The 14,157-nt window shown below is 41.3% G+C and overlaps 1 long non-coding RNA gene across 1 annotated transcript; it reads right to left on the bottom strand.

Moving 5' to 3' along the window:
• Positions 1–3,164: 3,164 nt before the first annotated feature.
• On the bottom strand, positions 3,165–14,022 carry LOC141496238 (uncharacterized). Its single transcript, XR_012470987.1, has 3 exons — positions 12,534–14,022; positions 10,798–10,999; positions 3,165–9,713 (listed from the first exon to the last, which is right to left on the bottom strand). It is a non-coding gene; the product is annotated as an uncharacterized LOC141496238 (long non-coding RNA).
• Between the last annotated feature and the right edge of the window lie 135 nt (positions 14,023–14,157).

Here is a 14,157-nt window from a genome sequence, read left to right as displayed (position 1 = left end):
CCTGGAAGATGGATTGGAGAGCTTAACAGCCAAATAGAGTTTATATTTTGCCCATATGTCATGAGGAGACAATGAAACTTCTTGTATGCAAGAATAAATGATCAGACTCCTGCCTTAGGAATAACAGTGTAGCAACTATCCAAAGGAGGAAGATTCTGCCATGCTTCTTACGAAATAGTATTGAATCACCTGAAAGAGAGTCTGAACCAGTCAAAAGAGTCAAGCCTGACCATCCTTACAAGAAAAAACAAATGGATGCAGGATATCTATATCCATTTGATGTCCTGCAATTGGATGGGTGACCTGTAGAACTAGTTTATTATTAGGTATATTTGGGACAGATAAGACAAAGGAATGAGTTGAACCCATAATCAAAAAGAAGATGGATATATGACTGTATTGCTTTCAGGTAGTTGGAAACTTCCTTTAATGTCCCCAAACTTCTCCCAGGAAAAAGGACACCTTTTTTGGTCAGTTCTGGATTAAGTGGAGCATATGGCAGTTGTGAGGGTAGCAAGATTCAGGATACTGAAACCTCCAAAATGGAAATGAGTGTCAACCAGAGGAAAATGGAGAGGTGGAGGGTAGGTATGAGTACAGTCTGTACCATCTAGCCAACAAGAGATTCAAAGGAAGAATGGGGAACATATTTGCAGCAATGAAATATATTTTAAAAGACGAAGGATCAAATGAAATAATAGTAATTATAAAAAGTGCTTATCACAGTTCCTGACACATAACATTTTGAGAATCTGGGATTCTATGATTTGAACACAGGACTTCCTGACTTCAGGACTGGTGCTTTATCCACTGTCCCCCAGTAAATTGATCTTTAATAAAGGAGGCATATGAAATTCAAAATATAGATAGATAGATAGATAGATAAGTGTGTTTCATTATCAATGATTTCCTTGGTAATACTACATATTTATTTTATGCAATAAAAAGAAAACAGTAAACATTGTTCTGAGGTTTCACCACACTTCCAAAGAGGATGACCACAGAAAAATTTAAGAATGTTCATTATAGGGGCAGCTAGGTGGAGCAGTGCATAGAGTACCAGTCCTGGAGTCGGTAGTATCTGAGTTCAAATCCAGACTCAAACACTTAATTGCCTAGCTGTGTGACCTTGGGCAAGTCACTCTTAATCCCATTGTTTTAAAATAAATTTTTAAAAAATTTAAAAAAAAGAATGCTCATTCCTAATCCTTTTAAAACTTAGGAAAGAGTTCAGATCAGTTAATGTTATCTCCAGGTCCCTTCAGCTAACTCCACCTACCCACAAGGACCTGTGGGTGAATTTGGCATCAAGTCTTCAGATCCACACCTCAATAGGGGGACTTGGTGTCCTGAGAGTGGGAAACCGGAAAGAGTTGAACACATTTCAGACCATATAGTCCCAGAATCTGCCTGGATCAAGGAAGAATCAAGAACAAAGAGTAGAGGGAAGGTAGTCAGGCTGGAGAGACTACCCCTCAGGAACCATCACGACTCCCAGGCTTCATGGGTGCCCTGAACATCCTCCTTTTCCCAATTCTGTTTTCAGTGTGTGTGGAGACCCTATGGACTCAGATCATTCGAGATGGCTTGAATAACAGTAGGTACCCATATGGGAGAGCCTTCTCTTACCATTAGGCAGTGAAGAGGAGGGAAAGATCATGGGGAGGGAGGAAAAGCAAGAGAGGCTCCTTTGGAAAGAAGTTTGGGGAAGGGTACTCTTCTCTCTGTTCCCAAGAACAGACCTGATCAAGGAGGAGGGTAAATATGAGAAGTCAATAAGGTGGCTTTGAGAACTGTTTCCTGAATCATTTGGAGTGAGAATCTTAGAATGGGGAATTTAGCTTTGACACCCTTGGTATTACCTTGGGTAGAACCCTTCCCACTTCTGGGACCAGTTATTCCTCTGTAATATAAGTCCTTGGACCAGATTTGATTCAGTTTGACAGCTCAACAAACATTTATTTAGCATCTAAGAGGTATAAAGTGAGGGAAAGCATTAAGGGGAAAAGGTAGGCAGGAAAAAAAGTGGAATTGATCATTGCCTTTGAAGACCTTGAAATTAAGCTGTCCTCCAGGGAGCTGTCCCAAGGTCAAAGTTCATTGTATCTACAAGGAGAAGGATGTTTGTGATGAGGACCACAACTGCCCAGTCCCTCAGAAGTGCTGCTTACTGAGCTGCGGAAGAAAATGCATAAACTTCTCAAAAGGTGCTTAGCATAACTTTAGAACCTATAAGGAAAATCATCCCTGCTCCAGTACTATCTTCAATCTACTAAAAGGCCAGATACTGATCATCTTTTGGTCTAAGGACCTGATGCCACAATTCTTATGAACACAATTCAAGGCAATGGGGGGAATAGAAAGAACATTAGCCATTTGGAATTAGTAGGAGCTTAGAAATTATATGATCCAGGACTTCTTGACCTTCTTGTGGCATTGAAACCTACAGAACCCTTCTCAGCAAATAAGATTTGTTCCCATTCCTGGTTCTTTTCCATAACTTACTGTGGGATATCACACCTCTCGGGATCTTAGCCTTGCATTGAGAACATACAATTTAGAAGGTGATCCTCCTTCTAAATACACAGGCTGACATTTCTTTTGTTTATTCATTTTTGACTTGAGATGTTAATGAATTGATTGTCAAGGACACTTAGCAAGATGGTGGAAGAGAGAGGTGACAATTCCAGGTCTCAGAAGTCCTACTTATTAGAGCTGAGTTTTTCCCTCAAGTAATACAGATAAAAGTTAAGTGCAGTGGGGTCTGGGAGAAGGGAAGGGAAAGGTTAATGTTTTTGTGGTCCTCTTAGCTAACTTCCATGCTTGGGGATGGTCTCTCCTCAGTCCTATGTAAGCTACCTGCAGATCCTGGGCCTTGTCTGGCTTCTATAAAGCGTTGGGCATATGACAACAAAATCAAAGACTGTGCCAAATTCTTCTATGGGGGCTGTGAGGGAAACAACAACAACTTTCAGACGCAGGAGATCTGTAGAAAGACATGTAAGACATTGGACAAACATGAGAAATCCTATGGTAATTAACCCATGTCCTCCAGAACTTCGTGAGTCCTGATGGATATCTCTGAGGGAAGGGTACCTCCACCACCAGGGTCAGACCCCTATCTTAATAAGCCAATAAAACATTGATGAACTACTCACTGTGGTCAGAGCACTGTGTTAATTGCTTGGGACAAAAGTAGAAAAGACAGTGTCTGCTCTCAGGAAACTTATATCCTAATGGTGGATACCTATGGAAGATTCCAGTTGGAAAGGTCCCATTGTCCTTAGAGTGAAGCAGCAGAACAGATGGTCATCCCACTTCTTTAATGTCATTCCCCTGATTCAATGAAGTCATATTCCATTGTTGAGCCATTTGACAATGCCTAGGACTTTGGTGACAAGAACATTCTTTTCTAGAATTTAAAGAGATATGATTATAGCACCTGCAGCTCCATCTCCACCATAATTACTTCCCAAGATGGCAGCTGTAGACACTGGTCTGGAGATCTGAGTATTGCCAAAGTTCTTAGGTTCATGGTCCTAGATTATCTCCATCAGGTTCTGAGGGAAGATGGTGTTCCAGGCAGATATGTTGATTTGAATATCTTGGAACATGTTGCCTCCTGTCTCTTCCTCAGAACCTTGCCAATTCACCTAGACTAACTTACCTAAATTGTGAGAGGCAATGGGTTGGTGATTGATGGAGATGACTAACCCCTTCTCTGTAGAAACTACCTCCTGGAATTATGTTAATAAAGATTTGGCTAAAAGGAAAGACCAGTGGGAGATGTGAGTGTTTACTGACACCTTCAGGTCTTGTGTGTCAAATTTGCTAGTTGGTGGCAACTGTTGGTAGTAGCTGTTGATGGTGATGGAGAATGTGAACTCCTCCACAATGACTTCTCATTTCAGTGATGGATGCAGGGGCTGTAACTGATAAAAACAAACAAACATACAAACACACCAAGGAACCCAAATCAAGAATCAAGAGAAACCTAGAAAGGCAAATTTATTTTAATAATTAAGGAAGGGTTTTATTATATGGTAGTACTAACATTTGAATATAGGGGAAAGAAACATGTCTCTTCATAACCTTAATGCCTTCCAAGGGAATTGATGGAATTTGTTTTTTTTTAAAGTGTTCCTGACGGTGATAAAATTCTGTTCTGTTGGTTATATGTGAGTGTGATGATAATGTTAGTCCTTCATTCTTTTTTTTCTTTTTTTTGTAAGGCAAACGGGGTTAAGTGGCTTGCCCAAGGCCACACAGCTAGGTAATTATTAAGTGTCTGAAACCGGACTTGAACCCAGGTACTCCTGACTCCAGGGCCAGTGCTTTGTCCACTATTCCACTTAGCCTCCCCTTAGTCCTTCATTCTTGAAGAAAACCATGATTTAATGGAGGTGATGGTAAGTGAATTGGATTTGAGTGAAGTGACACTGTGCTAAGTCACCAGCCTTACTTTCTCTTCTCGAGCCATCTGGGTGCAGTTGCCAGATATGGATCAAAATGACTGAAGATACCCTGGATGATAGGGAATCAGGTTAAATGACTTGTACAAGGGCATTCAGCTAGTAAGTGTCAAGTGTCTGAGATCAGAATTCAACTCAGGTCCTCCTGATTCCAGGATCAGTGCTCTACTCACTGTGCCACCTATTTGCACCCCTCTCCCCATTCTGATGTTTGAAGAGAAGGGAAAGGGTCAAGAATGGATATCAGACAAATTTCACTCTGATCTACAGGAGATAAAGGTTAAATACAAAGGTTCATTTTAAAGGACATCAAGCAACAGAGAAAAAAAGTGGAAATGGATTGGGGGAGGAGTTAAATGGAAAGATAATAATAGGGAAGTAAGTCATGAGCAAGAAAAACTTCCCATTCATAAATAGATTAATAGAAAGAGGGAAAAAAGGAAGAGACAACAAAGGGGAGAAGAGGAGAAAGGAGGGGAGGGGAGGAAAGAAGAGAAGAAAAGAGGAGAATTGAGGGGGGAAGGGGAGAGCAGTGGAAAAAAGAGAAGAGGAAAAGAGAGAAAAGAAGATGAATGGGAGAGGAAAAGGAAGGAAGAGAAGAAAGAAGGGATGGCATTTTTCAGACATTCTGTGTGTGATTTTCATCCTGGAGGGAAAGAGTGGTTTATTTCTATCTTCACTTTGCCCACTAGCACTAATAAATCTGAACATTTTTTTCTTTAGGACTTTAAAAGTCACATTTTTCAGCAAGCTCGATGACTCTTAAGCTATCTCTATTTATCCACATCATTTGTTTTCTGCTTTTGCTTTGGTTTTTGTTTTTAGTATAAGAAAATGTATATTTTTTCCATTTTTTTCAATGAGTTTTGTTTTATTTTTACTATCACTTCCTGTTCTTGATTTCTCTTTGGTCTATTTTAGTTTTCAGAGAGTCCACTACTTAGATAAGATTTACCACTTTCTTTTTAGGCTATTTATTCTCCTTTCAAATCTCTTGCTTATCTCTCACTAGGTATCCATTTAGCACTTGGGAAAATTGAAGCAGTTCCTTCAATTCACTATTTCAGGTTGATATCATTATTGGGGGAAATTTCCATATTTGCATCTATAGGTTTCAATATAGATATACATATCTTATATCTATATTTATATATTCTATAAAACTTTTCACATAAAAAGTAACAATCTTTTGAAACAGTTGATGTCTTTTTTCACTTAATTCCTGTATTGAGATTTGGAATCAAATAACAGGGCACACGTATCACTATGCTTTTGACTATTGTAGTTACCCCCTCCTTAGTCTTGCCCTGGGTTTCCTGGTTGACCTCTTCTTCCTGGTACTGGGCGCCTTTCCCACTCCCCTGGATCTTTGAGATTTTGAGCACTCTCTAGCTTCAGAATCATCCAGGGTCATTCAGGATGTGTTGCTAACATCAAGCTTCTCTGATGGACCTCACCCTCGTGGCTCTGCAACAAGTCACAAATTTTTCTTTTCACTCAAATGCAGGATTTAAAAGCTCCTTCAATTTGCAATCATCCAGAAAGTGTGTGTTCTTACTGTGACTAAGAATTCTCTTTCAAAGTCAGGCAACTTCAAAACTCATCACCCTGGGTATCTCTGGACCAAACTGACAACTTGAGTACAGTGTTGACTCACCGTGTTGCTACATTGCCCAATAAGAAAAGAGCTTGTCTTCAACAATTTGGGCTGGTTTTCTGGGCTAAAAAAATCAGTATGTCAACTGATATTCATCAAAGTACCTAGTTACAACATTTATCTTTCTCCTTCTTAAACCAGAAAGGGTAGAAAAGAGCTATATACCCTTTTGAGATGCTCTGCCTCTGAAAATTTAGGGATACTGAGGGACTATAGTGAAATTTCAGTCTTCATCAGGTATCATGAAGTGAAAGCCTTCCATCAATGGAGCAATTGTTGCTATTCTTTTCTTCAAACCCCTCCAACAACCTTCTTTTCTTACCCACCTCCCCAGATGTTTATTCTTTACCAGCTTCTTCTTGCTTCAATCTCATGTTCCTGTCTTCTCCTCCTTTGTTCTCTTAGTCATGTTCCTGACTTGAAAAGTTCCAAACCCTGTTGCTGCCTCTGTCTCATCCTCACTTCATCACCTGAAAGGCATATGCCACTTCTCCCACTGATGAGTCCCTCGTAGGGCTACCATTTTATAGAGGGGACCAATATAGTTGTCATTTCCCTCCCAGTCCTATCTCTGGATTCTGGGAACCCTGAGCCAAGTGCTTTCATTAACCATCCCCTTCTTCCTCTCTAAGAAATCAGAATGAAAAGACCAGGGTATTCTTTAGCTGTCTATCTTTCCTTCCCTGACCCTCCTGGAAGAGACTTGGGAGAAGTCTGGAAGCCTGAACTGGCCCCACAATTTCTTTGCTCTCTGCTATATTTTCTTGGGCAGTCTTCAGGTCACTTGGTATTGAAAATGAGCTAAAGCCCAAGAAAGGGAAGGACCTTGTCTAACATTTGACCAACAGTAGAAGTAAGAAGGAAAGAATGGAAAATACCTGAAACTAAAGTCATGGGACTAAGATGGGACTTCACATTCTGCCCCTAACTCACTGTGATGGACAAGTCCCTTACCTTCTCTAGGTCTCAGTTTCTCCTCTATAAAATAAAGAAGATGGAATTAATTCTTATAAAGATCTCTTGAAGGTTTAGAGCCAGTGACTCCACACATATCAGTGGAATAGAAGTGATCTATGAGAGATTCAAATCATGAGATGCTCTGCTCACCCTAAGGATAATCCTAAATCCATTCCTGCATCCATTCCATCCAGGCACTCACTGGTCTTTAGATTCTCTGAGGTGATAGAAACTTTAGAGGTCACCTAGACCAAGGACCTTTTTCCAGACAGCAATTGCAGTAAGTGATGTGAACTGCCTGAGGTCACCAGGGTAGTAAACAAGTGATCCAACTCCTCAGGCAGTCTTCTTACTCCAGTTTCAGGTTCCACGGGTTCAAAGAGAAAGTCCACATTTAACAGAGCAAGGATTTGAACCCAGCTAGAAACACGGGCTGGAGAGCTATAAGAAACCTTGGAGGTCATCTAGTGTAAATGACCTATTTCATAGAAGAAGGAATAGACCCAAGAAGGCTTAAAAGAGTGACTAGCCCTGCCCAAGGTCACACATTAATAAGGAGCAGAACTGTTGTCTCCTTCCCAGATTGCACAGAATTTCCCTCTACAGATCATCTTAATGGTGAGCATCCAGTCTTCAGGATAGTGATTTTTACATTGAATACAAATCTGGTAGGCTTACCATCATTAAAGGAGTGGTAAGGATGACTCTCCTTCTTCTGAACTCTCCCTTCCTCTTCTTTAGATTTCCAAGGAAGGGTTGGTGGAAGGAATACCCCAAGGATTGATTCCCCAACAGTAATGAGCAGTAGAGATACATGGTTATTGGAGGCTTTACCTTGCCCAAGAGAACCTGAGATTGGAGTTGCTTGAACATCAAGTTTTTAACTGTCTTCTCTAACCTTTCTCTTCACAGATCAGTAACAGGGAAGGTTGATAACTGGAAATTTGCAAACTTGGTGGCTATCTCCTAACTCAAGAGATCCCAACATGCTTCTTAGAGGAAAAGCAAGTGAATCCTGTAGCCAAAAGGCTACCATGGCTGGCCAGGAGATGTGAACCTTGGCAGGTTTTCCAAGAATGCTCTGGCAGGGAATTCCTGTATAGGATTAGATGAGGAATGATCCTAGGCTAGGATGTACAAAGGACCTCAGTCTACTGGATATCAGATCACTGACTGTACTTGGAGGAGGAAAATGTTCTTCCTCCTCCTTGTCCCTGCTCCCTCTCCCACCACCACCTTAGGGAACTCTTACAGTAGCTTTCATTCTCTATTTTCTTTTTCTTTATCTATAAATACAGAATCAAGATATATTCACAAAATTTACAGGAAAAGAGTATTTCAAACTGGGAAAGAAATAATTGTTAAAGAACTCAAGAAAAGCCATGTGATATAGAGGAAAAAATCATTGATTTGGTAATGGGAACTGAGTTCTTTTCTTCCCCTGTCATTTACTATGTGATTTTGATCAAAACATACAATTATTTTGGGGCCACACTTTCTCACTTTCTCATTAGTAAAACAAAGTGTGTGTGTGTGTGTGTGTGTGTGTGTGTGTGTGTGTGTGTGTGTGTGTCTGGAAAGTGGGGATATGGGGTGGCAAATGTCCCCTTTAGCCTATAAAATTTTAGGATGCTATATCTGGCCATAATGGATGCTCAGGCCTATAACCTTTCCCTCCTTTAGGACTTTAGTTCTCCTTGATGTTTAAACTCCAGCCTTAGTTTGTCACCTATAGCTTGGGAATAACATGGGGTGTTGGTCCATAGTGGCTCTTTAAATCTCTATTCTTTATAATTCACCATAATGGCATTGGGCAGTTAGGTGGTGCTCTGGGCCTGGAGTTAAGAAAGCCTTGAGTTCAAATCTGGTTTCAGATACTTATTAGCCTTGGAGAAATCACTTAAGCCTTTTTGCCTCAGTTTTCTCATCTGTAAAGTGAGTTGAAAGAGGAAATGGCAAACTGTTCCAGTATCATTGCCAAGACAAGCCCAGTGGAATCAGGAAAAGTCAGACACTAGTGAAACAGCAAAAAGTACCCAAGGCTAGGTCTTTGGGAACCATTATAATTCTTTTAGCCTTGAATTCCTACCATTATATGTCTTCAGTCCTCCTTGGCCCCTTTCTCCCTCAAATTGGCCTAGTTCAACATTCCTTCCTCAACTCCAGGTTGAAAAGAGACTAAAAAACTAAGAACTAGAAGGGACCTTGAAAGACCTTAAGTTACTTTCCCCCTACCACATTGATAGATGAGAAAAATGAAGATACTTAAGAAGACATTCCCAGGTCACACATCTAAGAAATCACAGAGAATGAGTAAGTGAAATTTGAGTTTTTTACACTGACTTCCCAATGAATTTTATGTAAAGATCAAACTTCCCAACAATGTCAGTTATCCAAGATTGGAATGGGTGGCCCCCGGAAAAAATGAGTGCACCCTCTCTAGAGCACTTCCAATAGAGTTTGGAGGATGGTCCTAAAGAGGTAATCAAGGCACCAGGTGACCCTTGAAGTTGCTTGTAGCTCTGAGATACTGCTATTCTGTGAAGCAGGTCTATTCCTGAAGACCTAAACCAGCATAGTAAATGGTTCATCATTCAACTCAAAGAGCTTCAAAGGCACTCCATGTCCTAGAGAAGGAAGGATAAAATAAAGACTTGTCATCTCCCCATGGCCTCAGACTTCTACCTCCCACTGTTCCACAAGCAAGATGGCCAGTCTTTTCTCACCCTCCTCTGGAACATGGACAAAATGTCCCCAGACAATTGACTTTGCTAACACTTTGTAGATGATATCATTCCCCATAACTCCCACTCTTGGATTCAACAAACTCCTATGGTTCCCTGTCATTGCCAGGGTGCAATTTAAAATCTTTTGTTAGGTATTCAAAGTTCATAATAACCTCTTTCCAGTCTTCTTATCCCTTACACTCTCCAATGAACTCCTTGATCCAGTAACATTGGCCTCTTGGCACACATTTGCCAACACTAGACATTTTCCCTGGCTGTTCCCACATTCTTGTAATGCCCACCTTTCTCACCTCTCCCTCCTGGCTTCCCCTGTGTTCTCCCAATTCCAAATAAAACCCTACTTCCCCATTCCCCTTAATGCCAGTATTTCCCTCTGTTGATGAATATAATCTCAAATATAATATATTTAAATGTAGTTGTTTATATGGTGTCTCCCCCATCAGACTGTGAACTCCTGGAGGGTAGGCAAAGAGTTTGCCTTTTACCTCTTTTTACATATCCAAAACCTAACAAAAGTCCTTATATATTGTTGGCATTTAAGAAATGTTTATGGATTGACCAATACTGTTCCACTTTCCCACAAATTCCACCTTCTACAATCCCTATTTCCACCCTATCTCTGATTGTTCAATCTTTCTTCTCCTTCAAAGATCAGTTAAAGTCACCTTTTCCAGGAAACTAATGGGATTTCACATATACATACACTCACATAAAAGGGGTGAATTTCCCTTCCTGGGAGACAGCTCACAACCCTTGCTTTGTGGTTAATTAGATATACATTCATCTTATTCTGAGCTGTGATTGCAAAGAAAGAGATTGTTCACCAGGAACCATTTGGTCCCCGAGAGTGGATATTATTCCAGATATTGAAATGTTAGTGTGTTAACAGGTTAAGAAATATATTTTAAGAAGCATGCAGATGTGCTCAAAAGAGACCTTTTGTTTATCTGAAAATGGGCCCCACCTTTGGAGAACTTTTTAAAGTTGTCTTACAGCCAGTAGGAGCTGGGAGTCCAAAATGGCCTTGAAAGAGAATCAACTGGGGTGGCTAGGTGGCACAGTGGATAGAGCACTGGCCCTGGAGTCAGGAGTACCTGAGTTCAAATCCAACCTCAGACACTTAATAATTACCTAGCAGCCACTTAACCGCACTGCCTTGCAAAAACCTAAAAAGAGAGAGAAAGAGAGAGAGAGAGAGAGAATCAACTGGTCAAAAAAAGGAAGGGTCAGAGGTTGTTCATGACTTCCAATTGGATTAGATAATAGGGACCCCCTGTTACTATCCAAAGGTCCAGCTAACCATTGTCAACATGGTGGCCAGGAACTAATGGGGATCAGAGCCTAATTGAAACCATGGTGTCTGCCTCAAAGTGTAGACTCTTTCCATTAAAACACACTACTGCCTCCTGAATGTCTTGGCCTCACCAAATGCCAAGCAGGTCTTCTTGCAAACCTCATGAGACTGGAAGTTGTTTTTCTTGTTACTGCATGGGCTGTACTTGAAGGGGAAGCAATCATTTTCTTTAATGTTGTAGAGACATTGTTTCAAAGTGTGAGAACAAGGTACAAAGCTGGTATGATCTTCACATGGGTCTGAAAGGAGATGGGATAGTTGGGGATCAAATATATATCAATCACACATAACCATGTTGACTATTTTATCTGGAAGCAGAGCCTTTATCTGAGAATCCAGAGACCTGTCTCCCAGGTCTAGTTGGGTACCCTTGGGGTCAATGTCTATGACTCCAAGGTCCCATTGCTAGACTATGGCCCATGATCACACAGTGAAAGAGTCAGAGCTGGGGTATGAATGCCCTCCTCCTTATTTGAACCCCTTCCCACCATATCTGCTTTCTCAGCTTTGGGCACGGGGGAAGAGAGGTTTGGGGTCATGAATAGATGCAGTCATCCTGAAGCAGGGAAAGAGAAGAGTGGGCCACTGCCTCAACTAGCCTCTCCTTCCCTCTTCTTTGAAATTCCTATCTATCTTTGCAAGTTCAACTCCAATGCCCCCTCTTCTAGAAAGCCTTCTCTGATTCCAGAACGCTCTTCTCTCTTGGATCTCTGGCTCCATTTTGAATTTCCTCAATTCATATTCTTGTTTAGAAGTCTTGCTTGTGCTTTAGCCAATATACTATAGACTGGAAGGTCCCTGAGGACAGAACCGATTAAACTTCTTTTCACTCCTAGTCCTCATCAAAGCTCTCTGGGTCTAGTAGGCATGTGCTTCATAATGGTCTGCCAACTGGCAGGCTGAACACAGACAGGAAGAAATGGTGCTTACCTTCCTTAGGGTTTATGCATTGCCTTCCACAACTGAATGGGCAACATTTCTCTGGATGTGTGCAATCCTTGTTTTTAGAGCAATCTCTATTCTCTTGGTAAGCACACTGAACCCTGATATAGGGACATTTCCCTAGGAAAGATTCACTCTGATTCACTCTGTTATCACCCTTTCTTCCTCTTCCAATTATCCCCCAGTCATCTCCCATTCTATGCTTGCTTCTGAAGGAAACTATTTGGGAGAATTCTCTCAGTTTCACCTGATCTGGTATAGGGAGGTTTGGGGAAGGGTTGGTACGTCTCCTTTCCCATCTGGGTTTGTTCCTTCCCACAGTCCTCCCCTGGACCCTCCCTAGCTAGAGGAGTCTCCTCAAGGAAGGGCAAGGGCTCCCCCATGTCATCACCCCCATCACTTACATTCAGGTTTCAGACTGTGTTGTATAACTTCCAGAAAAGTCTCTGATGGTCCAGAATCAGCAGCAGCAGCAGTGGCATCAGTAGGCATCTTGGATATCCCATGATGTTGAGGTTTGGAGGAGGTGAGGGCTCTTCTCTCTCAGGACCTCTCCCCCCTTGCTGGACAAGCTGCCTGCCTACTTGGCTTCTTCTTAATCTGGCCTGCCCTAGAGTTTGACTCCCCAATCAATCTCTGTGCCCAGCTATGGGCAGGGCTGTGGGCTGTGCCAGCATGTCAGAGCCCCACCCACTACAACTTCCCTGAAGAATTAGACTGGTTAATCCTTAATGTTTCCCCCAATCTATGGCTAGGCGTCCAAGGGGCTGTACTACTCCAGGTCAGACCAGAAACAGAAGGCCAGGGGACCACTTGGACACCTTCCTCCCCAGACTCATGGGGCACTCAAATACCCTGCTCTTTCCCACCTTTCTGCTTTTTTTTTTGAAATAACTCCCTATTCCCCTTTTCTGGATCATTCCTACTGTAACCTTTGAGAAACATACTTTGGGGGGCAGTTAGATGGAGCAGTGGATAGAGCACTGGTGCTGAAATCAGGAGGACCTGAGTTCAAATCAGAAATCAGACACTTAATGCTTAGCTATGTGACCTTGGGCAAGTCACCTAACCCCATTGCCTTGCAAAAAAACCCACCCCCAAAAGAGAGAAATATACTTTTTGCATAATTTAATCATTTTATTAATATTGCCTGCATGTTGTTAATAATAGAGTTCAGTAGCCCTCCTGAATGCCAAAGACCCCTAATGACTGTCAACTAACTGTTTATATTTCCTTGGAAGAGTGGGTGGTTCTCTTTAGAGTGGCAATAAACTCTAATTTGTTAACTATTAATGTGAAAATGAATATATTTCAAGGAGAATTAGTCTATAGAAAATGAGAGCCTTGAGGTATGTGATAAACCAAATCTTAAAGAGATTTCTCAATTTCCCTATCCTCTGTCTAACAAAAGAGAGAATCAACATTTTTCCAGACTTATCTGAATCAATGCTATGAGCAAGAATCCACCCATTAGCCTAAACTTAGAATTCCCTTTACTGTCTTTGATTAGATTTTTAGCCTGGTGAGTCTCTGAGAAAGATTTCCCACACTGGCTAATTCAATAATTAGTAAAAACAAGAGAGACAGTCATTTCTCTCACTACCTATCCTTTAACCTATTTTTTTCTGAGGAACTCTTAAGTTAACCTAGGAAGACAAATACTTTATCCATTTATTTCATGATCATCGCAGATGGACCTTGGTCTAGGATCATTCTAGCAAGAAATTCTCTTGGTTAGAAGGAGAACCCCAGTCAGTCACTTAAATTCTCAGAGTTCTTCACTATTCCCTTCTCTAATATTCAATATTCCATTTTCCAATAATTACCACTAGTCCTCCCTGTCCCCAGTTCTACTGAACTGACTGAGACTAACTTTCAGCCCCTAAGTGGCTCTTGGAATCTCAGGGTTCTGAGGTCCTTCTGAGAGCAGGTGAGCCAGCCTTCATCTGGATGAAAATTTCACTTCACAACATCACTAATGACCTTTATTTGTTTATCCATCTTGCAAGACTCAGTGTTGGGGAGGTT

Source organism: Macrotis lagotis, chromosome 1, assembly GCF_037893015.1.
Source record: "Macrotis lagotis isolate mMagLag1 chromosome 1, bilby.v1.9.chrom.fasta, whole genome shotgun sequence".
Taxonomy (NCBI): Eukaryota; Metazoa; Chordata; class Mammalia; order Peramelemorphia; family Peramelidae; genus Macrotis; species Macrotis lagotis.
The sequence above is the reverse complement of the archived record's forward strand: the minus strand, read 5'-3'. Positions and strand labels throughout refer to the sequence as shown.